The following is a 22,102-nucleotide window of genomic DNA, read 5'->3' on the forward strand; positions in this document are numbered from 1 at the left end:
AAGCATTTTTCTTTGATTAAATATGGCGTATAGATAGGCGCGCCTGGATAGCAGTAGGAGATAGGTTAGGTTATAGATTTATGTATTACTAGTGTGTTGCAGGCGGGAACCCTAGCCGGCGACTGCCTCGTTTTCATCTGCAGTACCATTAATCTGTAGAGTACATCCACAGCGCAATCAAACTAAAACCCCATGGCTGTGCGTTTTGTTCTTGAGAGGACGGTGAAAATCAAAACTGGGTATGTCAATCCAAAGCTTGAATTTTGGTTTGCAGCAGCGCTTTCAAACCCTAGTTGTATTCCTCTTTGCCGAGTACTGACTGTTGCAAAAATTGCGACTCAACTGCTAGCTTATGTGACCATTATCATCTGATTGAGGTCTCTCTATCTCTAGACTCCAACCCACACACACACTCAATTTCCCAATATTATTGTTTGTTATTATTTTATTGTATTGTATTGTATTGTATGTGAGCTTTTTTTAATAACAGGACATTATAGTTCCTCGCTTGGGTTCCCGTAATCCCCTTGCTGGTGGATCTGCCCTGTATGATAAACCCTTAGACCATCCTGAGATTTTAAGGTTAGCTCGAATCGCGGTTAAGCAGTACAATGGATGTTTTCAATGTTTATCATTGCATTACCTTGGCGATTGAATGTTTGCCATATTTGTGAGTTAAAGGCTTAAAATTTTTGTTTGATTTTGGGTGATGAGTTTACAAAGTTTAAGATTCAAGAATGAAGAAAATGGTAATAAGAGTTGTTTTTTTTCCCGTCATATTGTTTGCCAAACACTTTCTGTAGAAGATATCATATCACAAATAGATGGTTTTTTTTGTTATTGTATTTTCTTGCACAATGAAGAAAATGGTTCATGCTATTTTGTCTTTTCCCCGTCTTTAACTTTTTGCTTTGTCCTTAGTGCAAGATATATGGGTTGTCACAAAAACAGTGCCCGTACTTGGACATGAGAAGTAAAAAATTGGTTAATAGTGTAGATATATATACATACCTCTATGTTTCTGTGAGATTGTCAGACTGGTTTGTAAGTATATACCCCTATATCTTTCTCTATCTATATGTCTATATTTTTTGAGAAGAAAACAGGGAAAGAAGAGCCTTAACAAATCTGCACACTGTAATTGTAAGTGTTTTAAATTTGAATTCTTGGTTTTTGGGTCTTCAAAGTTGTATTTCAAATTTATGACTTTGAATGATATGGTTATGGCTATATTCATTTTTTCTCTTTGTTTACTTTCTAAAAGCTTTATTGATGTTTACTATGCACTTCTGGTCAATTTTTATTTAAATTTAATATATAAATGTTTTTTCAGCTTTACTTATGATTTTATTGGACATAAATACAGGTGTTGTTGGTATGGGAACAGATTTTTACTTGAATTTTTTAGGTGACACCTATGCATTCTGCTATCCATTCTCATGGATAAATTTCACTTTTGGCAAATTGTAACAGGTAAGCTGATGCATTTGTGTCATTATTTGGAAGAGAATTCACAAAAAATGTTGTATAATTTTTTTGTTTGACTGCATTTAGAAGTGAGTTGCTTCCAATAATGTGTCTTTGTGTATGCTGTTGAACGGTATGATTATATTTCTCAGTTCGTCAAGCTCTGAAATATGTTTTTTCAAGTTTGATTGTAAAATTTCTCCTGGCAAATGAGTATTTATCTTTGCTTTTAAGTAAAAAGTCATTGGATGTTATAATGGATTTTTCTGTTTTCCTACATTCCATAGATTAGATTTTGTTCGGTCAAAATGTAAACGTGAACTTCAATTTTTAACAGAATAATATTCTGAATGAGTTGTTCTATTGAGTTGATTATCTGTGCTATCAATCTTGGAATTTTGAAGATGCATATATATAACAGATGAACTACAAATTGTTATATCAATAATGATAATGAAGTGTGCCCCTTGCAATCAATGCTCAATCCAAATGTCAAGTGTAGCATTGCTCTTATACGACATAAGACTACTTAAAATGCAATTAATGATCCTCTTACCCTCTTAAATTTTTAGATTGAATTGACCTTTATATATGTGTGTGGATAGATAAATGTTAGGTGCTCATATTACAGAGGACAATGCAAGATCAGAGCACCTTGTGACAAAATATTTGATTGCAAAAAATGCCATAATGAATCCAAGGTCTTTCAAGTATTTTGTTTGGTTTTGTTTGTTTTTTTGTAGTTGATTAAAATAATATTACTCTGCTATTGCTACTGCTGTGAGCATGTAATTGACACCAAAGAGTTCAAGCTAATTTATTATTATTTTTTTTCAAATTATTATTGATGACTATACATATTTGTCCGACTTTGTTGGGAGGTTTTATGCACCAACGGATTTTGTAAGGTCTTTTGTGCTCGCTTATCTTGAAGACTTGTAATGGTCTGCTGCTGTAGCATTTTTATTTGGAGATTTTGATAAGGATTCTATTTTTCGCTATAGTTTTAATATGTTCTTTTACATGTTTTATTGTTTTAGCTATTGTTAATCTTTTATGACTACTTACTGGATACTCTGTGGAATTTTAGTTATTAAGAATAACATATTCTGAAAATTAAATTAAATCACTTATTGACTAACGAGGATTATTATTATTTTTTATTATTGTGGTGACTTTGGTGGTGGTGATGAATAAAGAGACACAGAGGTTATCTAAGATTCCCGATGAAGTTTGAGTGGAAATATGTCCATATTTCTCTTTTGTTCTCCGTCCTACATCCTATGAAGCATGGACACGGACACAGAAACGGACACGGGACACGACAATTTTTAAAAAATGGGGACACGCACAAGGCAGGGGACACGACAAATTTTTTAATTTTTTTATAAATATTTTTATTTTAATACACATTAATTATTTTATTTATTATATTTTTTAAATAATGTGTTCCAAATAATTTATTTTATTTTATTTTACGTACATGTGTTTATTTATTTTTTTATTATTAATATATATAAGTATATATTATCTTATAATATGTATTATATATTATCTTATAAGAATATTATATAATATATAATAATAATAGTTATATATATATATATGAACCAAGAAGATAAAAATGACACGATAGAGAGAGAGGAGACAAAAGCGAGAGAAAGCGATCGATCGCGATCGCAATCGCAAGGGAGAGAGAGAAGGAGAGAGAAGGCGAGAGATGGCTCTGAGAAGTCGAAGGGCTTTGGATCGTGGAAGTCGAAGGGGGCTATAGCTACTCAAGTGGATTGGATTGTCGAAGTCAAAGGGCTATCGCTAGTCGAAATGGACTGGATGGAGGTCGATTGGCTCGAGATTGAAGTCATGAGAACAAGAGAGAGAGTGAGGCTTATGGTGAAAGTCGTCCAAATTGAAGTCGCTGACCAGGTTTGTACTCTTTTTCTCTTTCGTTCACTCTTCTCGTAGACCGTGTCCCATGGCGTGTCTAGATTTGGACATGCGTGTCCCCACCATGTCTTAGCTGTGTCCCTTGCAAAAAAATAAATTGAATTAAGGGGACATGCCATCTGACGTGTCTCGTACGTATCCCCGTATCCGACACCGCCACGGCTTCCATTTTGGCGTGTCCATACTTCATAGTATAAAGTCCACCATTTAGCAATGATGTTATTGGACGAGGGACCAAGCTTCGTTATTACTTTAACATAGTGTTAGACCATAACCTATTAGCTGGGTGGGTTTGTTGGTCTCGCTAACCCATCAAAAAGGTCAAGATTGGATGTGAGGAATGTGATGCAAGTAGGTAATGTAAACCAATATGTATGTTCATTAAAAAAAATGTGCAATCCTGACCGCCTTGGAAACCACCATAAACTGAATACATGGAATTATTATGACAATTATAGCACAAGTACAAACCTGACTCAGCAACAAATAATTTTTTGTCTGGAATATAGTCATGACATTAGGAGATAGTCAAGAAAATATTTGGGACAATGTTAGAGTAAGATGATTGTACATGGAAAGTAGTGTTGCTTGTGCAAACACACACAAGACAGGCCGCATTAGCACCACGCCATTATCCAGTGTCATTTGTGACACATGGACCAATCACATATCTCTGTATACTTCCCTTCTAAGGTAAGTCATGGTTGAAGCTAATGTCAACAAGTTTAAGTCTCAAGCCTAGGTGCCTAGGGAATTTCTCCAGACATCTCCCAGTCTGTAGAAGTACCTACCCAGCATTTCAATTTTCTGCTTGCTTATTCACCTTCTTCATCAATTGCTAACATAACCAACAAATACTATTTCCTTCTCTTTCTTTGCAAAATAATGACCCATTTCAAGATTTATACATTTCCAATCCTCCTTGTGCGGTGTTTGGCTTTTATGGAAGAAAAATAAGATGGAGAGAGAGAGAGCTCAATATCTCTAAACGTGATTACATTGACTTTAATATCTTTGGTACTTATAGAGGCTGGGCTTCTCATATCTTTTGTGATCACCGATAACTGGAAAGATGGAAAGCAATTTATCCCTATGATTCCGGCATAGCTTCTGTTGCATGGGACGTATGCATAGCCACCTATAACCCACTTCTTTCCCCAAGAATTTTTTATGAGCCAGACGGGTTCTCCATTGTAAGTCCCCTTGCCTACAAGACTAATCACATGTCATTCCACAAGTGGATGGTTGACAAGATCTAATTCATCACTCAGTTTCATCATATCAGGCCCGTGTAAAAAACAGGACGGCTTGTATACACTCTACATATAAAAATAAATTACAATAACATTTAATTACATGCTATTTTAAAATTATGCAAATAAAACATTTTTGTATTTAGTAGTTTATATCCCCTTATGAAGATCGAAAGACTCATGGTAGGCTATATAAATAGTGATCGGGTGATACTGGAGAATTCTTGACGTCTCATCCTCATTTTCGGCTTCAATCCCGTAATATCCATCGATAAAAACTCTCGGACTATGAAACTACAAAAAATTATAAACATCATAAATACAATATATATATAATTTTTATCAGCAAAAATAAACTTTAATAATAATAATCAAGGAACAATACAAATGATTATCATCAATAAAGGGAGGGTAAGTGCAAAAGAGCATCACAACAAAACTAAACGATCCCAATTAGGTTTATATCGAAATAGCTTGCCCAATCATTTGCTAGCACAACCCAACATTGGTGTCACCAACAAACAAGACAAGTGCAATACGCAAAATAAAAAGAAAGCCAAAAGTGAAACGAAGGACAAACTAACAAGCAACCTGTATAACAGCCAAAAAACCCCTAGTAATCCACATAGCTGCTAGCAAAATACCAACTCACATCCCTGCAATTAACATTCCACAGCTGTCAAGCATTCCTCCTTTCTCAGCTTCCACTAGATACAACCTTCTCCCAAACAAATCAGACCAATAACCCAAGCTCCATAACCAACGATCCAATTCACCAGATACCAACAATCGAATTCACAAGAATCATTTGTAATCGCCACAGTTGCCAGACCCACAGCTTCCATCTTCATTTCAGCACTCTTGACTTAACCACCTTGGTTCCCGCCCCTTCTCACCTGGTTTATATTTGAAACAATCTCATTTATAGAGTAAAAGCACACAACATTATGTGATTTCAACCAGATGGCTAATCCTACTTCGATACTCAACCAAAGTTGGAGGCATTGAGGGAGTTTATCAAAGTGGGATTAGCCATCTAGTTGAAATCACATAATGTTGGGTGCTTTTACTCTATAAATGAGATTGTTTCAAATATACACCTGGTGAGAAGGTGTTGGAACCGAGGTGGTTAAGTCAGGACTGTTGAAATGAAGGTGGAAACTGTGGGTCTGGCAGCTGTAGTGATTACAAATGATTCTTGTGAATTGGATTGTTGGTATCTTGTGAATTGGATGGTTGGTTAAGGAGCTTGGGTTATTGATCTGATTTGTTTAGGAGAAGGCTGCATTTGGTGGAAGTGAGAAAGGAGGAATGCTTGACTTCTGTGGGATGTTAATTGCAGGGGATGTGGGTTGGTATTTTGCTAGCAGCCATGTGGATTACTTGGGGTTTTTTGGCTGTTACACTGGTTGCTTGTTAGTTTATCCATTGTTTCACTTTTGGTTTTCTTTTTGTTTTGCGTATTGTACTTGTTGGTTGGTGACAACAATTTTGGGTGGTGCTAGCAAATGATTGGGCAAGCTATTTCGGTGTCAACCTAGTTGGGATCGTTTAGTTTTGTTGTGATGCTCTTTTCCACTTACCCTTCTTTTATTGATGATAATCATTTGTATTGTTCCTTGATTATTATTATTATTTAGTTTATTTTTGTTGATGAAATATATATATATACATTGCATTTATGCTGTTTATAATTTTTGTAGTTTCATAGTCCTAGAGTTTTTATCATTGGATATTACGGGATTGAAGCCGGAAATGAGGATGAGATTTCAGGAATTCTCCAGTATCACACGATCACGATTTATATAGCCGGCCATGAGTCTTTCGATTGTTATAAAGGGGTATAAATTACTAAATAAGAAAATGTTTTATTTGAATAATTTTGAAATAACTTGTAATTAAATGTTATTGTAATTTATTTTTATATGTAGGGTGTGTACAAGCCACCCAGTTTTTTACACGGGCTTGATGTGATGAAGCTGAGTGATGAATTAGATCTTGTCAACCATCCACTGGTGGAATGCCATGTGATTTGTCTTGTAGGCAAGGGGACTTACAATGGAAAACCCGTCTGGCTGATAAAAAAATTCTTGGGGGAAGAAGTGGGGTATAGGTGGCTATGCATACATCCCACGCAACGGAAGCTACACCAGAGTCATAGGGATAAATTGCTTTCCATCTTTTCCAGTTATCGGTGATCACGAAAGATATGAGAAGCTTCGCCTCTATAAGTATCGAAGGTATTAAAGCCAATGTAATCACGTTTGGGGATATTGAGCTCTCTATCTCTATCTTATTTTTCTTTCATAAAAGCCAAACACCATATAAGGAGGATTGGAAATGTATAAATCTTGAAATGGGTCATTATTTTGCAAAGAAAGAGAAGGAAATAGTATTTGTTGATATGTTTGCAATCGATGAAGAAGGTGAACAAGCAAGCGGAAAACTGAAATGTTGGGTAGGTATTTCTACAGACTGGGAGATGCCTGGAGAGTTTCGCCATGCACCAAGGCTTGAGGCTTCAAACTGTGTGCATTAGCTTCAACCATGACTCAACTTGGAAGGTAAGTATACAGAGATATGTGATTGGTACATGTGTCACAAATGACACTGGATAATGGCGTGGTGCTGATGTGGCCTATCTTGTGTGTGTTTGCACAACAAGCACTGCTTTCTTTGTATAATCATCTTACTCTAATCTTGTCCCAAATATTTTCTTGACTATCTCCTAATGTCATGACTGTATTCCAAACAAAAAATTGTTTGTTGCTGAGTTAGGTTTGTACTTGTGCTGTAATTGTTTATGGTGGTTTCCAAGATGGTCAGGATTGCACATTTTTTTGAATAAGCATACATATTGGTTTACATTACCCACTTGCATCACATTCCTTCACATCCAATCTTGACCTTTTTGATGGGTTTGGGAGACCAACAAACCCACCCAGTTAATAAGTTATGATCTAACACTATGTTCAAGTAATAACAGAGCTTGGTCCCTCGTCCAATAACATCATTGCTAAATGGTGGACTTTTTAGATATATATCTTGTTTGCTAGTCACCTGAATATTTTCATGTTTTAACCTTTCCCATGCTAAAAATAAATTTAAAATCTGTTTGAACTATTTTCTGATTTTATTTAGGGCTACATACAGTGTTGGGATGAATGGGTATATAGCCCCTTGTGCTGGAGATCCTTGCCCCCCAATTTTCCGGTTACCATTTTTTGGAATGGACGATATTATGGACAATCAAGTCATCTAAGCTTACATGCAATCAAAATAATTGTATTGGATTAATTGAATTCCCTTTTTTTATCTTGAGCTGTTACATTATGTTTACTTTTTCCCTATCCACCATCCAGATGCGTTATATACAGACTTCTAGACGCTCACAAACATATCACTCGACCACCTGCTAGGGTTATATTCCCGAAGAAGGTTTTATCTTGTCATGTTCTCTGCTTGTCATTATCATTCCTCTTGTTAGTAGTTTATTTATTTTTATTTTTGCATTCTGTTTCAATATATAAGGCATCTACTTGTACAGATATGCATCGTTGCTTTTGTGATTAACCCTTATGCGTGTCTGCTTATTTCATGGTTATGCAAGGTAATGGAAATCAAGAAGATAATAACAAATAATGAAGGAGATGCATTCAACCAAGGTTTAGAGGGAGCACAAAGACTCACAATGTTTCAATATTAGACCAGGTTTGTACTTCTTTTCTCTTTCGTTTACTCCTCACTGACCATGTCCCATGGTGTGTCTAGATTTGGACACGTTTGTCCTCGCCATGTCTTCGCCGTGTCCCTTGCAAAAAAGTAAATTAAATTAAGGGGACACGCCATCTGGCGTGTCCCCGTATCTGACACCGCCACAGCTTCCATTTTGGCGTGTGCATGCTTCATGGTATAAAGTCCACCATTTAGCAAGAATGTTATTGGATGAGGGACCAAGCTCTGTTATTACTTGGACATTGTGTTAGACCATAACCTATTAGCTGGGTGGGTTTGTTGGTCTCACTAACCCATGAAAAAGGTCAATATTGGATGTGAAAGAATGTGATGCAAATGGGCAATGTAAACCAATATGTATATTCATTAAAAAAAAATGTGCAATCGTGACCATCATGAAAACCACTATAAATTGAATAAATGGAATTATTAAGACAATTATAGCACAAGTACCGACATGACTCGGCAACAAACATTTTTTGTCTGGAATATAGTCATGACATTAGGATATAGTCAAGAAAATATTTGGGACAAGATTAGAGTAAGATGATTGTACAAGGAAAGCAGTGCTTGTTGGCCAAACACACACAAGATAGGCCACATTACCACCACGCCATTATCCAATGTCATTTGTGACACATGGACCAATCACATATCTCTGTATACTTCCCTTCTAAGGTGAGTCATGGTTGAAGCTAATGCACACAGTTTTAAGTCTCAAGCCTAGGTGCTTAGGGAAATTCTCCAGGCATCTCCCAGTCTATAGAAGTACCAACCCAGCATTTCAGTTTTCTGCTTGCTTGTTTACCTTCTTCATCGATTGCAAACATAACTAACAAATACTATTTCCTTCTCTTTATTTGCAAAATAATGAGCCATTTCAAGATTTATGCATTTCCCAATCCTCCTTGTGCGGTGTTTGGTTTTTATGAAAGAAAAATAAGAGAGAGAGCTCAATATCCCCAAATGTGATAACATTGCCTTTAATGCCTTTGATACTTATAGAGGTGAGGCTTCTCATATCTTTTGTTATCGCCGATAATTAGAAAAGATGGAAAACAAGTTATCCCTAAGATTCCGTCGTAGCTTCCGTTGCGTGGGATGTATGCATAGCCACCTATACCCCACTTCTTCCCCCAAGAATTTTTTATCAGCCAGACGGGTTCTCCATTGTAAGTCCCCTTGCCTACAAGACAACTCACATGAACAAGATTTAATTCATCACTCAGCTTCATCACATCAAGTCTGTGTAAAAAATGGGGTGGCTTGTACACACCGTACATATAAAGATAAATTACAATAACATTTAATTACAAGTTATTTCAAAATTATTCAAATAAACATTTTCGTATTTAGTAGTTTATACCCTTTTATGGCAATCGAAAGACTCATGGAAGGCTATATAAACAGTGATGGGTGATGCTGGAGAATTCTTGACATCTCATCCTCATTTAGAGCTTCAATCTCGTAATATCCAAAGATAAAAATTCTCGGACTATAAAACTACAAAAATTGTAAACATCACAAATGCAATATATATGTATATATATATATTTTTATTCAGCAAAAATAAACTTTAATAATAATAATCAAGGAACAATACAAATGATTATTAATAAATGGAGGGTATATGCAAAATAGCATCAAAACAAAACTAAACGATCCCAACTAGGTTGACGCCGAAATAGCTTGCCCAATCATTTGTTAGTACAACCCAAAATTGGTGTCACCAACCAACAAGACAAGTACAATACGCAAAATAAAAAGAAAGTCAAAATTGAAACAAGGATAAACTAACAAACAACCAGTATAACAGCCATAAAACCCCAAGTAATCCACATGGCTGCTAGCAAAATACAAACTCACATCCCCTGCAATTAACATTCCACAGTAGTCAAGCATTCCTCCTTTCTTAGCTTCCACCGGATGCAGCCACCTCCCAAACAAATCAGATCAATAACCCAAGCTCCTTAACCAACGATCCAATTCACAAGATATCAACAATCCAATTCACAAGAATCATTTGTAATCACCATAGCTGCCAAACCCACAGTTTCCACCTTCATTTCAACAGTCCTGACTTAACCACCTCGGTTCCCGCACCTTCTCACTTGCTGTATATTTGAAACAATCTCATTTATAGAGTAAAAGCACCCAACATTATGTCATTTTAACCAGATGAATAATCTTACTTTGATACTCAACCAAAGTTGGAGGCATTGTGGGAGTTTATCAAAGTAGGATTAGCCATCTAGTTGAAATCACATAATGTTGGATGCTTTTACTCTATAAGTGAGGTGGTTTCAAATATACACCAGGTGAGAAGGTGCTGGAACCGAGGTGGTTAAGTCAGGAATGTTGAAATGAAGGTGGAAACTGTGGGTTTGGCAGCTATGGTGATTACAAATGATTCTTGTGAATTGGATTGTTGGTATCTTGTGAATTGGATTGTTGGTTAAGGAGCTTGGGTTATTGATCTAATTTGTTTGGGAGGAGGCTGCATCTGGTGAAAGCTGAGGAAGGAGGAATGCTTGACTTTTGTGGGATGTTAATTGCAGGGGATGTGGGATGGTATTTTGCTAGCAGCCATGTGGATTACTTGGGTTTTTTTGGCTATTAGTTTATCTTTTGTTTCACTTTTGGCTTTCTTTTTGTTTTGCGTATTGTACTTGTTGGTTGGTGACAGCAATTTTGGGTTGTGCTAGCAAATGATTGGGCAAGCTATTTCGGTTTCAACCTAATTGGGATCGTTTAGTTTTGCAGTGATGCTCTTTTGCATTTACCCTCCCTTTATTGATGATAATCATTTGTATTGTTTCTTGATTATTATTAGGAAAGTTTATTTTTGCTGAAAAAAAAATATATATACATATATATTGCATTTGTGATGTTTACAATTTTTGTAGTTTCATAGTCCGAGAATTTTTATTGTTGGATATTACGGGATTGAAGCCGGAAATGAGGATGAGATGTCAAAAATTCTCCAGTATCACCCAATCACTATTTATATAGCCTGCCATGAGTCTTTCGATTGTTATAAAGGGCTATAAACTACTAAATATGAAAATGTTTTATTTGATTAATTTTGAAATAACTTGTAATTAAATGTTATTGTAATTTATTTTTATATGTAGGGTGTGTACAAGCCACCCTGTTTTTTGCACGGGCTTGATGTGATGAAGGTGAGTGATGAATTAGATCTAGTCAACCATCCACTGGTGGAATGTCATGTGAGTTGTCTTGTAGGCAAGGGGACTTACAATGGAGAACCCGTCTGGCTAATAAAAAATTCTTGGGGGAAGAAGTGGGGTGTAGGTAGCTGTGCATACATCCTACGCAACGGACGCTACGTCGGAGTCATAGGGATAAATTGCTTTCTATCTTTTCTAGTTATCGGTGATCACAAAAGATAGGAGAAGCCTTGCCTCTATAAGTATTAAAGGCAATGTTATCACATTTGGGGATATTGAGCTCTCTTTCTCTTATTTTTCTTTCATAAAAGCCAAACACCGCGCAAGGAGGATTGGGAAATGTATAAATCTCGAAATGGGTCATTATTTTGCAGAGAAAGAGAAGGAAATAGTATTTGTTGGTTTTGTTTGCAATCGATGAAGAAGGTGAACAAGCAAGCGGAAAACTGAAATGCTGGGTAGGTACTTCTACAGACTAGGAGATGCCAGGAGAGTTTCACTAAGCACCTAGGCTTGAGACTTCAAACTGTGTACATTAGCTTCAATCATGACTCAACTTAGAAGGGAAGTATACAAAGATATGTGATTGGTCCATGTGTCACAAATGACATTGGATAATGGCATGGTGCTGATGTGGCCTGTCTTGTTTGTGTTTGCACAACAAACACTGCTTTCCTTGTACAATCATCTTACTCTAATCTTGTCCCAAATATTTTCTTGACTATCTCCTAATGTCATGACTATATTCCAGACAAAAAATTGTTTGTTGCTGAGTTAGGTTTGTACTTGTGCTGTAATTGTCTTAATAATTCCATGTTTTAAGTTTATGGTGGTTTCCAAGATGGTCCGGATTGGACATTTTTTTTAATGAACATACCTATTGGTTTATATTACCCACTTGCATCACATTCCTTCACATCCAATCTTGACTTTTTTGATGGGTTTGCGAGACCAACAAACCCACCCAGTTAATAGGTTATCGTCTAACACTATATTCAAGTAATAACGGAGCTTGGTCCCTTGTCCAATAACATCATTGCTAAATGGTGGACTTTATAGACACTCCCTCAGTCCCTCAGTCCCAAAATATTAGTCCCTCTTCAAAAATCAAGTACAAAAATAATATAAATTTCCTATTTTGCCCTTCTTTTAAATTAATAAACAATATAAAAAGTACAATTATGACATTGATATTCTCAAAAAATGTACTATCAAAAGGGTAATTTTGGAAAATCAACTTTTTTTCAAATGCAATAATTGTACTACCAAAAAAAGTTGGATTCCCCAAAAGGGACCATTATTTTGGGAGAGAGGGAGTATATATCTTTTTTGCTAGTCACTTGAATATTTTCATGTTTAACCTTTTCCATGCTAAAAATAAATTTAAAATTTGTTTGAACTATTTTCTGATTTTATTTAGGGCTACATATAGTGGTGGGATGAATGGTGATATAGCCTGTTGTGCTAGAGATCCTTGCCCCCCAATTTTCCGGTCACTAGTTTCTGGAATGGACGATATTATGGACAATCAAGTCATTTAAGCTTACATGCAATCAAAATAATTTTGTATTGGATTAGTTGAATTCACTTTTTTTTTTTATTTATTTTGAGCTGTTACATTGTGTTTACTTTTTCCGTATTCACCATCCAGATGCACTATATACAGACTTTTCACAAACATATCACTCAAGCACTTGCTGGGGTTATATTCTCGAAGAAGGTTTTATCTTGTCATGTTCTCTGCTTGTCATTAACATTCCTCTTGTTAGTAGTTTATTTATTATTTTTATTTCTGCATTCTGTTTCAATATATAAGGCATGCACTTGTACAGATGTTCATCTTTGCTTTTGTGATTAACCCTTATGCGTGTCTGCTTATTTCATGGTCAAGCAAGGTAATGGAAATAAGAAAGATAATAACAAATAATGATGGAGATGCATTCAACCAAGGTTTAGAGGGAGCACAAAGACTCACAATGTTTCTATATTAGACCAGGTTTGTACTCCTCTCTTTCGTTTACTCTTCTCGCCGATTGTGTCCCAATGCGTGTCTGTATCCCAATGCATGTCCAGACTTGGACACGCATGTCCCCGCCATGTCTTCGCCGTGTCCCTTGCAAAAAAATAAATTAAATTAAGGAGACACGCCATCTGGAGTGTCCTGTACATGTCCCCGTATCCGACACTGCCACAGCTTCCATTTTGGCGTGTCCATGCTTCATAGTATAAAGTCCACAATTTAGCAAAGCATGTTATTGGATGAGGGACCAAGCTCCGTTATTACTTGAACATAGTGTTAGACCGTAACCTATTAGATGGGTGGGTTTGTTAGTTTCGCTAACCCATCAAAAAGGTCAAGATTGGATGTGAAGGAATGTGATGCAAGTGGGTAATGTAAACCAATATCTATGTTCATTAAAAAAAATGTGCAATCCTGATCATCCTGGAAACCACCACAAACTGAATATATGGAATTCTTGAGACAATTACAGCACAAGTACAAACCTAAAAGTATATGACTAGCATCCATATCAATCACATCCCAAACGGCATCTTCTTTATAATGCTTGCTAATGGAAATAGAAACTCGGCGAATTTTAGTTACCTTCGTTGTCAGGCCTTTCTTGATCCAACCAATGTTGTAAAGATTGGGATGTGGCTCGGTTTGTAGTTTCAAATGTTCTGCCAAAATCTTCGCAACAAAGTTCTCGCAACTCCCACTATTAACAATCAAATCACATACTTTTTGGTTTGACTGAACAACATGATCGAAAAATATTATGGCACTGATTAAAATCCTCTGTCTTTCGTTGGACCACACAGTTGACTTGTTCTCCATCCTCCATGGCAAACTTAGCCCCATCATATAGATCATGATCATCATCTTCTGTGCCTTCATCAGCTCCAAAGTCATCATCTTCTTCCACTAGGTTGACCGGCCTTCGCTTTAGACAAACATTGGAACGGTACACATATAGCACTTGTCCGTTGTCGGCTTGGCATAAGGGTTAGGATTTTTAGGAGCTTCTCTAGCCATTGAACTAGTCGCCTAGTTATTGCCTCCGCCACCAACACCCTTGGGTTTGTTTGTAGCAGTCGACGTTTGGACCCGTTTTCCTTTTTTAGAGGTAGAAAAAGAAGAATTCGTAGTTGTCCGTTGATACCCCGAATATGTTGCTTTGCGCTCCAATAACTCAACTTTGAGAGCCATATTGTGCGCTTTGTCCACCGTCCACAAAACTATCAAACCAATCTTCTCTCTAATGGTTTGCTTCAACCCATTGAGATATCTAGCTACTCGTTGTCCTTCTGTTTCATTCAGATTGTTGTGATCTGAAATTTGAGAAAACTCGACAGTGTAGTCAAACACAGATTTGGACCCTTGTACGCAATTTTGATAAAGTTGTAATAAGTATTGCTCAGAGTCTGGTGGTAGAAATTTGTCCATGAGAAGTTGCTTCATACGTCGCCAAGTCCGCATTGGGTCTTTTCCTTGTCGTTGCCCAATTCTTTGTAATTAGTCCCACCAAACTGCAGCGTCTCCCTTTAATTTGTATGCAACTAGTTTCACTATCCGATTTTGAAACCTTTATCATCTTGAAGAACTGTTTAGCTTCGGAGATCCAATCCAAGAAATCTTCAATATGTAGATTTTCATTGAATTGAGGAATATCAATCTTCAACTGGTAGTCATCGATCCATTGTTGTTGTTTCCTTGGTTGATGACCTCCGCACTCCCCCTCAACCTCTAGCTCGAACCCTTCACTGCCTGATTGATACTGGCATGGACGTCTCAAGTTGTTTTGGACAAGATGGCCTCGGGCAATTCTTGCGGTGCGAACTTCGTCTTGGTTAATTGGTTGGCCTTGGGCAACTCCCTCAGCACGTGCCCGGTCAACCGCTGGTGGTCTGTTGTTGGCGTTGAGAGTCAACCCCGCAATCATGTCACGAATCTCGTCTAACTGCCGTTGCCTCTCAAATGCTTCCCACAAAGCATTGATCCCACGATTACTGTCAGTAGGGTTCGTGTTTACATCTCTGTTTTGTGCCATTGAGCTTGGCAAAACTTGGCTCTGATACCACTTGACACAACAAAATATGCATGAAATAGATATCGTTCTAGTGGACGAAGACTCTTGAATCCACAAGCAAAATAGAGTAACTTGAAAATTATATTGACAGAGAATGCCTTTGCCTCTAGGCTTACATAACTATTTATACTAGACAAAGTCTTGGTCACCAAGCATACCTGGATACCAAGTAATATATAAAAGGAACTAATTAACTAGGGTAGTAGTACTAGTCTTGGTCAACAAGAATACTTGGAGACCAAGTATAGGAAAATATAAGAAAGTAATAAATTAAAAAGTGGGGTTGGCCTGAGGATGAGATTCTTGTGGCTTTTGAGAAGAATCCGTGGTGTATGGTGGCATCAGAGCATAAGATCATGAGTGATGGAATTTTTTTTCAATAAAATGGGTGGGATTCTTCATTTCTTGCAAGAAGTTCAATACTCATTGGTTTTAGCTTAGAAAAGAGGATTGTTCCAAGGTGTGCAGTGTATCAAGTATTGTTGTCGAGAGGTCTGATTAAGAACAACAATTTTAACTTGACAACTATGTTGAAGAAACCTGAAAAGTGGTTCCTAACAAAGGTTGTCAACTGTCATGGGGAAGAAGCTCCTGAGCTTTTGAAATTGTATAAGGAAAAGTTGGCTCTTGCAAAGTAAATAGCATATGGGCATGTAGATGAGAGTGGTTAAGGGTGTTTCTTTTGATACCAACTCAACAAAAAATTGCCCTGTTGTTTTGCGTCTCCTGGTTTAACTCTGGTTATTGAATTATCTCATTTTGTCATCTGTAAGCAAGTTTGAGTTCAATGTTTTCACTCTGACAAATGGATTTGAAGGTTCACATTGCTGCATTGTATCTTTATCATTCTGTAATGGCTGAGGCTTGAAGCAGTGTACCTATATCTGAAGATTAGCCAACTCCATAATGCTGCATTCATCATTTGAGTAACGATTGCACATTAACAGTGATAGTGTAGATTGTTGTGTCCAGTAAATTGTTGATGTTATGCCTATGAGATGTTAACACAGTGTTGGTAAGATAAGCCATTGTAACTTTTTTGTTGGGCTAATTATGCGAGCCTCATTTGAAGGTAAGTAATCTTTCAAAGTTTAAATGCCATGATTTCAAGTGGCGACTGACAAAGATTGTCACATTTTCTTCAAGGATGCATGTTGCATTTTCTTAAGTTCACTCTTCTATTGCAAGGTTCCCGAATTTTGTATACTATTTACTGCATACAATAAGTGTAGAGGCTAGACAGGAACTAATATTTAGCTTCAATTTGAAATAACAATGATAGTTGAAATGGTTCACAACATATGGAAGTGCAGAGAAGCCTCTGGAATTTGTTGAAGGCTTATGGACTAGATGAGTGATCGGTATTAGAATTTTCTTGCATGTGTTTAATTAATTCATCCGTAGCTAACGCCAATAGATAAGGATGCAAAGGTGACCCTTGATGCAATATCCTGTAGTGATTGGAAATTAGCAACTAGCCCAGGGGTTTTGAATAAGCTGAAATTAGCAACTTCAATTATGGAAACCATTGACACCTTTTAGCTACCCTGCATTTGGTTTGTGCAATTCTGTTAACCAATGATGTTCATGGTCGTTCTGGTTGCTTAGTTTCCACATTTCTCATGTACATTAGAAGCATAACTGTGGTGTAAAGCTGTCATATAGGCACTGAAATGTTCCACATTGTGAGCTGTGGGCTTATAATTTGAGGTTATCAGATCTAGGTTATTATTTGTATTCTATTGGAAGCTATTATTTGTTTTCTATTGGAATGGGCATGTGGCATGGCTGGTGCTGGACATTTTTACCTTGTGACATTACCTTAAGCTGTATAAATAAGCTCACATTCTGTTGTCTTTTTCATTGTCTGTTTTTAGTCGGTTGAGATAGGGGATCTAAAACCTGATCCAGCTTTGTGGCACGAGGATAATGGAAGGAAGGCATGGGAAAATCGAAGGTATACTAGATTGTCTTTTCATTCAAGTGCCAATTTTTAATTTATTTATTCTACTGTTGGTGGATACTTGACACTGTTGTCTTAATATTCTAAAAAGAATTGTTGTTTTGGGCTTTCTCCTTTCAGGCAAGATCCCCCTGTAAGCATTTCTGGCTGGCATCTAGGTGATGCTGCACATCGACTTGTAGCTAATAGCTTACAGTGAAGGGCAAATCGGAACGGTTACAGCAGTGAGGAAAAGAATATGTGTGTAAGATCTGCAGAAGTAGCCAACAAGCAGCATCTGGAATGAGTGAAGAAAATAGCTAAGCTGGAAGCAGAGTGCCAAAGATTGCATGGTCTTGTGCGGAAGAAGTTGCCAGGTCCTGCAGCACTGGCTCAAATGAAGTTAGAAGTAGAGAACTTGGGCCGGGATTACGGTGAAACTCGAGTAAGGAGGTCTCTTCTAAAGCCTCCTAGTCCACACCCACCCCAATTGCCTGACTTTTCCCTTGATAGTGTACCAAAATTCTATAAAGAGAATGATTTTCTCACAGAACATCTTTTGGCAATGTCAGAAGAAACAAAGATGTTGAAAAAAGCTTTGGCAATGTGTACTAGTGAATTGCAAGCTTCCAGGAATATTTGTGCTAAGACAGTCAGCAAGCTTCAAATTTTAGAATCACAACTGCATGCTAATAATCAACAAAAAAGTCCTTCAAAATCTAGTCTTCAGATCCCCACTGAAGGTTCCCTCAGTCAAAATGCTATCAGTCCCCCAAGCTTCACCTCCATGTCTGAAAATGGAAATGACAATGAAAGAAGTTGGGCTGGTTCTTGGGCTGCAACATCAATCTCTGAGATCTCCCATTTCAAGGGAAAGAACAACGAGAAATCTAACAAGGCTGAAAAAGAAAATCACCTGGAGCGTATGGATGACTTCCTGGAGATGGAGAAATTGGCATCAAATGATTCAAATGGAGCCATCTCTGGTTCAGATATTTCAAATAATATGAGATCTGAAATGGCGAACCAAGATACTACAATCAACCCACATTTCCATTCTAAAGAACAGCCTGAGTTGGATTCGTTAGCAAATCATGAGTCTAATTCGGAATTGCCAGTACCAGATCCACAACCTGATATTGATCCACTGCCCTTGATGAAATTCCAAATGCAAATCTCTATGTTGTTTGAGTCCAAGGATGCTGACATCAAAAAGATTTTGGACGACGTCAGATGTGTTATGCAGGAAACACAGGATAGCCTGCATCACCACACCATGGGTTGTGTTTTCGTGGAAAGTCACTGCCCTGATGCCATTTTTGATAGGCAGGCTTGTTTTGAGGGGACTGAAGGAACCGAAGAGAAGGAAATGTCTTTGTCCAAAGATAGTGCCATTAATGAAGAATTGGTAGCTGCTGTATCTTGGATTCATGACTTTGTATTGGTTATGGGGAATGAAGCTACAGCTGTCCAGGAACATCTCCTGATGGGGATGTACTGAGCCAAAAAATTCAGAAGTTCTCTGCAGCCTCCGATAAGGTTATTAACAGCAAAATAAGTTTGCTTGATTTTGCTCTTGACCTTTCTTGTGTTTTGATTAAAGCCAGTGAACTTCACTTTAATGTCCTGGGCTATAAGAATAATGAAGCAGAAACTAATTGTTCTTATTGCATAGACAAGGTCGCTTTACCTGAAAATAAGGTGGCTCGGGACACATCAGGAGACAGATATTCAAATGGTTGGTGCTCACTTTTCTGATTCCACTTCTGATCCCGACATTCCTTATGAAGTAAGTTTCATTTCAACATTTGAATCAAATGCTACATCATGGAAATGCTCGCTTGAGGAGTTTGAACAGTTGAAACTAGAAAAATATAACATGGTTTTGGATCTGGAAAGCACCAAGGCTCAGCTACAGGGAACAGAGCAGCTTCTGGCAGAAGTTAAATCACAATTGGCATCTGCTCAAAAGTTGAACAGCTTGGCTGAGACACAGCTGAAATGTATGGCCAAGTCATACAAGTCTCTTGAAACACGTGCAGAGTAGTTGCAAACTGAAATGAACCTTTTGCATGCCAAAACAGAAAATTTAGATAACGAGCTTCAAGTGGAAAGGCTGAACCATCAGGATGCTTTGGCCAAATTCAAGGATTTTAGTTCCTAGCTTTTTTCTCGCATACTGGTCATTCTGCCCAAACTGATATGTATTTCAGGTACAATGTCCAAAAGGATAGTTGCCGAATCAATTCAAGGCCTGATCAATATCAGGCCAGCATCAGGTTTTATTATATCAAACCTGCTCCATTCTATACGTTTTATGTGGTTAAACTAGGTTCTTCATGGAAAGTAGAAATGTAGATAATTGAACCTTTACATGTGACCCATTGATCCTCATCTCTTGTTTCTCCCTCTGAGAAGTTCAATGATTTTCGGAGGGTACATCTTGCATTTCCCTTAGTATTCTTTTGGACTGAGTTCTGATGCATTTCCCGTATCCACAGTTATTAAGTAAAAGATAGGGCTTCATCAAGCGGTGTTAATTTTCAGTCATTCAGTTGTAGGGGCTTGAATCCTTGAAGTAAATATTGGTAGCCTCTGTTCGGCTATATATTTGTTTGTTTATATGTACTCATGCCTCAAGTAGATTTTGATTTATCTCTGGTTCTTTTTATTTTTTTAAAAGGAATGAGAGTTGCACAGTGGCTGACGTTGATGTGACGACTGACCAGGTGAGGGCTTATACTATATTTGTTTGGGATATTTAGGGGTGGGATTGGAGTAGTAAGGAGGTGGGTCCCACTAACTCTTGTTTGGTGGCTTCTTTGTGGAGGGGGATTGCTACTCCAAGCGGCTTGCTAATCTCCCTCAGTAAGGGGATTAGTTTGGGTGAGATTAGAAAAATAGTAAGGAAATTGAGTCTATTTTATATAAAAATTTTATTTATTTATTTATTTTTGACTAAGTGTACCTATTTGTTTTAATATTTGTTTTAGTTTTTTTTTTAATATAGAAATCTCATCACTAATCATCTCTCATACTATCATCAAAACAAACATACTTGTACTTAATCCCTACACTAACAATCTTTATATTAACAATCCTCTCATGAATAATTCTATCCAACTTAATCCGTCAAACAAACATGGCCTATATCCATCTTGTGTTTACAATTTTGGACCTGTTCAGATGCTCGCAAGCTTTGAAAGTAGGAATGTGATATTTTAACCTTACAGGATTTTGTTTATTTATTTATGATTGGATTTGCCTCTACACACTGTTAGAGTTTAAAATTCTACAATGAAAAGTTATGGCCTTGTTTGGAAATATGTTAATTTAGTAATTTTTTGATTATTTGGCTAAAATATGAGCTAAAAAAAATTAGTATGTTTGAGATAATTTTTTAACTTTTTACGAAAAGATGTGTAAAAAGTAAAAAAAAAATAGAATATTTGATTTTGTTAGCTTTTTAACTTTTTTAATAACTTTTTGGTTAAATCGATCGTTTCCGAAACGAGGTCTAGTCTCTAAATTATTTTTGTATTGTTTTTTCAAAGAAATGTAGTTACTCTTTCATTCCGTTTCACTCAACCTTGCTACTCTTGTTTGTAAATAGTAGTGTGTTAGTGGCCATGGGAGTTCCACACGATCCTTGAAATGCATAACTTTGTGGAATGATGATTTAATGAGTTGATTATTTAAAAGTCTTATTTATAAATGTTATGGTAGTTTAGGTCCTATTTAACATTTTTTGAACCAATAAAATTATATTTAGTAAAATTGATAATATTATCAGTTTAAAAAAAATAATTAAGAATATTATCAATTTTATATAATAATATCTTAGATAATTGTTTCAGTAACTAATGGAAAGAAAAACACAGAGTATGAGATTAAACGTTTTTTGTCTTTTTATTTATTAGTTTGATTCAATTATTCAATAAAATCGAGAACATTATTAGTTTTTTTTTTCAGTTTTAAAACATGAAATATTATCAGTTTTTTCAATTTTATTATTTGTTTTTTCAGTTTTGCACATCAATGTTTCATCAATGTTCCTTTATAGACACACAATTTTTAGTTTTGCACAAAGGAATATTTCACTTTTTTTCAATTTTTTTCAAAAAAAAAAAAAAAAACATTTTTGCCTTGATAGAATTTTCCAACAACACTTTTCAGAAAATTTTACTTTCTTCTTTCCTGTGTTTTTTTTTTTAAACTGAATTTTTTTAATATTTTAAGCAAATTTTTTTAATTTTTAGACATACTTAACATAAATATACTTAAAAAGTAAAAAATTTGTGAAAAAAATCTTTTAAAAATTCATTAAATACCAAAAAAAAAATAAATAAATAAAAAAAAATACAAGAATTCAATAATTTTTTTTGTACTTATTAATTTTTTAAAATATTTTTACTTTTTAGATACATTTAAGTACGATACATCTAAAAAAGTAAACAAAAATGTTTAAAACGTTAA

At 36.2% G+C, this 22,102-nt stretch overlaps 1 pseudogene across 1 annotated transcript; it reads left to right on the forward strand.

Moving 5' to 3' along the window:
* The first annotated feature begins 56 nt into the window (after nt 1-56).
* LOC114304431 (filament-like plant protein 4) lies at nt 57-20,255 on the forward strand (annotated as a pseudogene). Its single transcript, XR_014332067.1, has 4 exons — nt 57-1,473; nt 8,278-8,378; nt 13,485-13,589; nt 17,905-20,255. The product of XR_014332067.1 is annotated as a filament-like plant protein 4 (transcript).
* Nucleotides 20,256-22,102: the final 1,847 nt, after the last annotated feature.

This window comes from Camellia sinensis, chromosome 6 (assembly GCF_055761805.1).
Source record: "Camellia sinensis isolate YWXY chromosome 6, ASM5576180v1, whole genome shotgun sequence".
Lineage (NCBI taxonomy): Eukaryota > Viridiplantae > Streptophyta > Magnoliopsida > Ericales > Theaceae > Camellia > Camellia sinensis.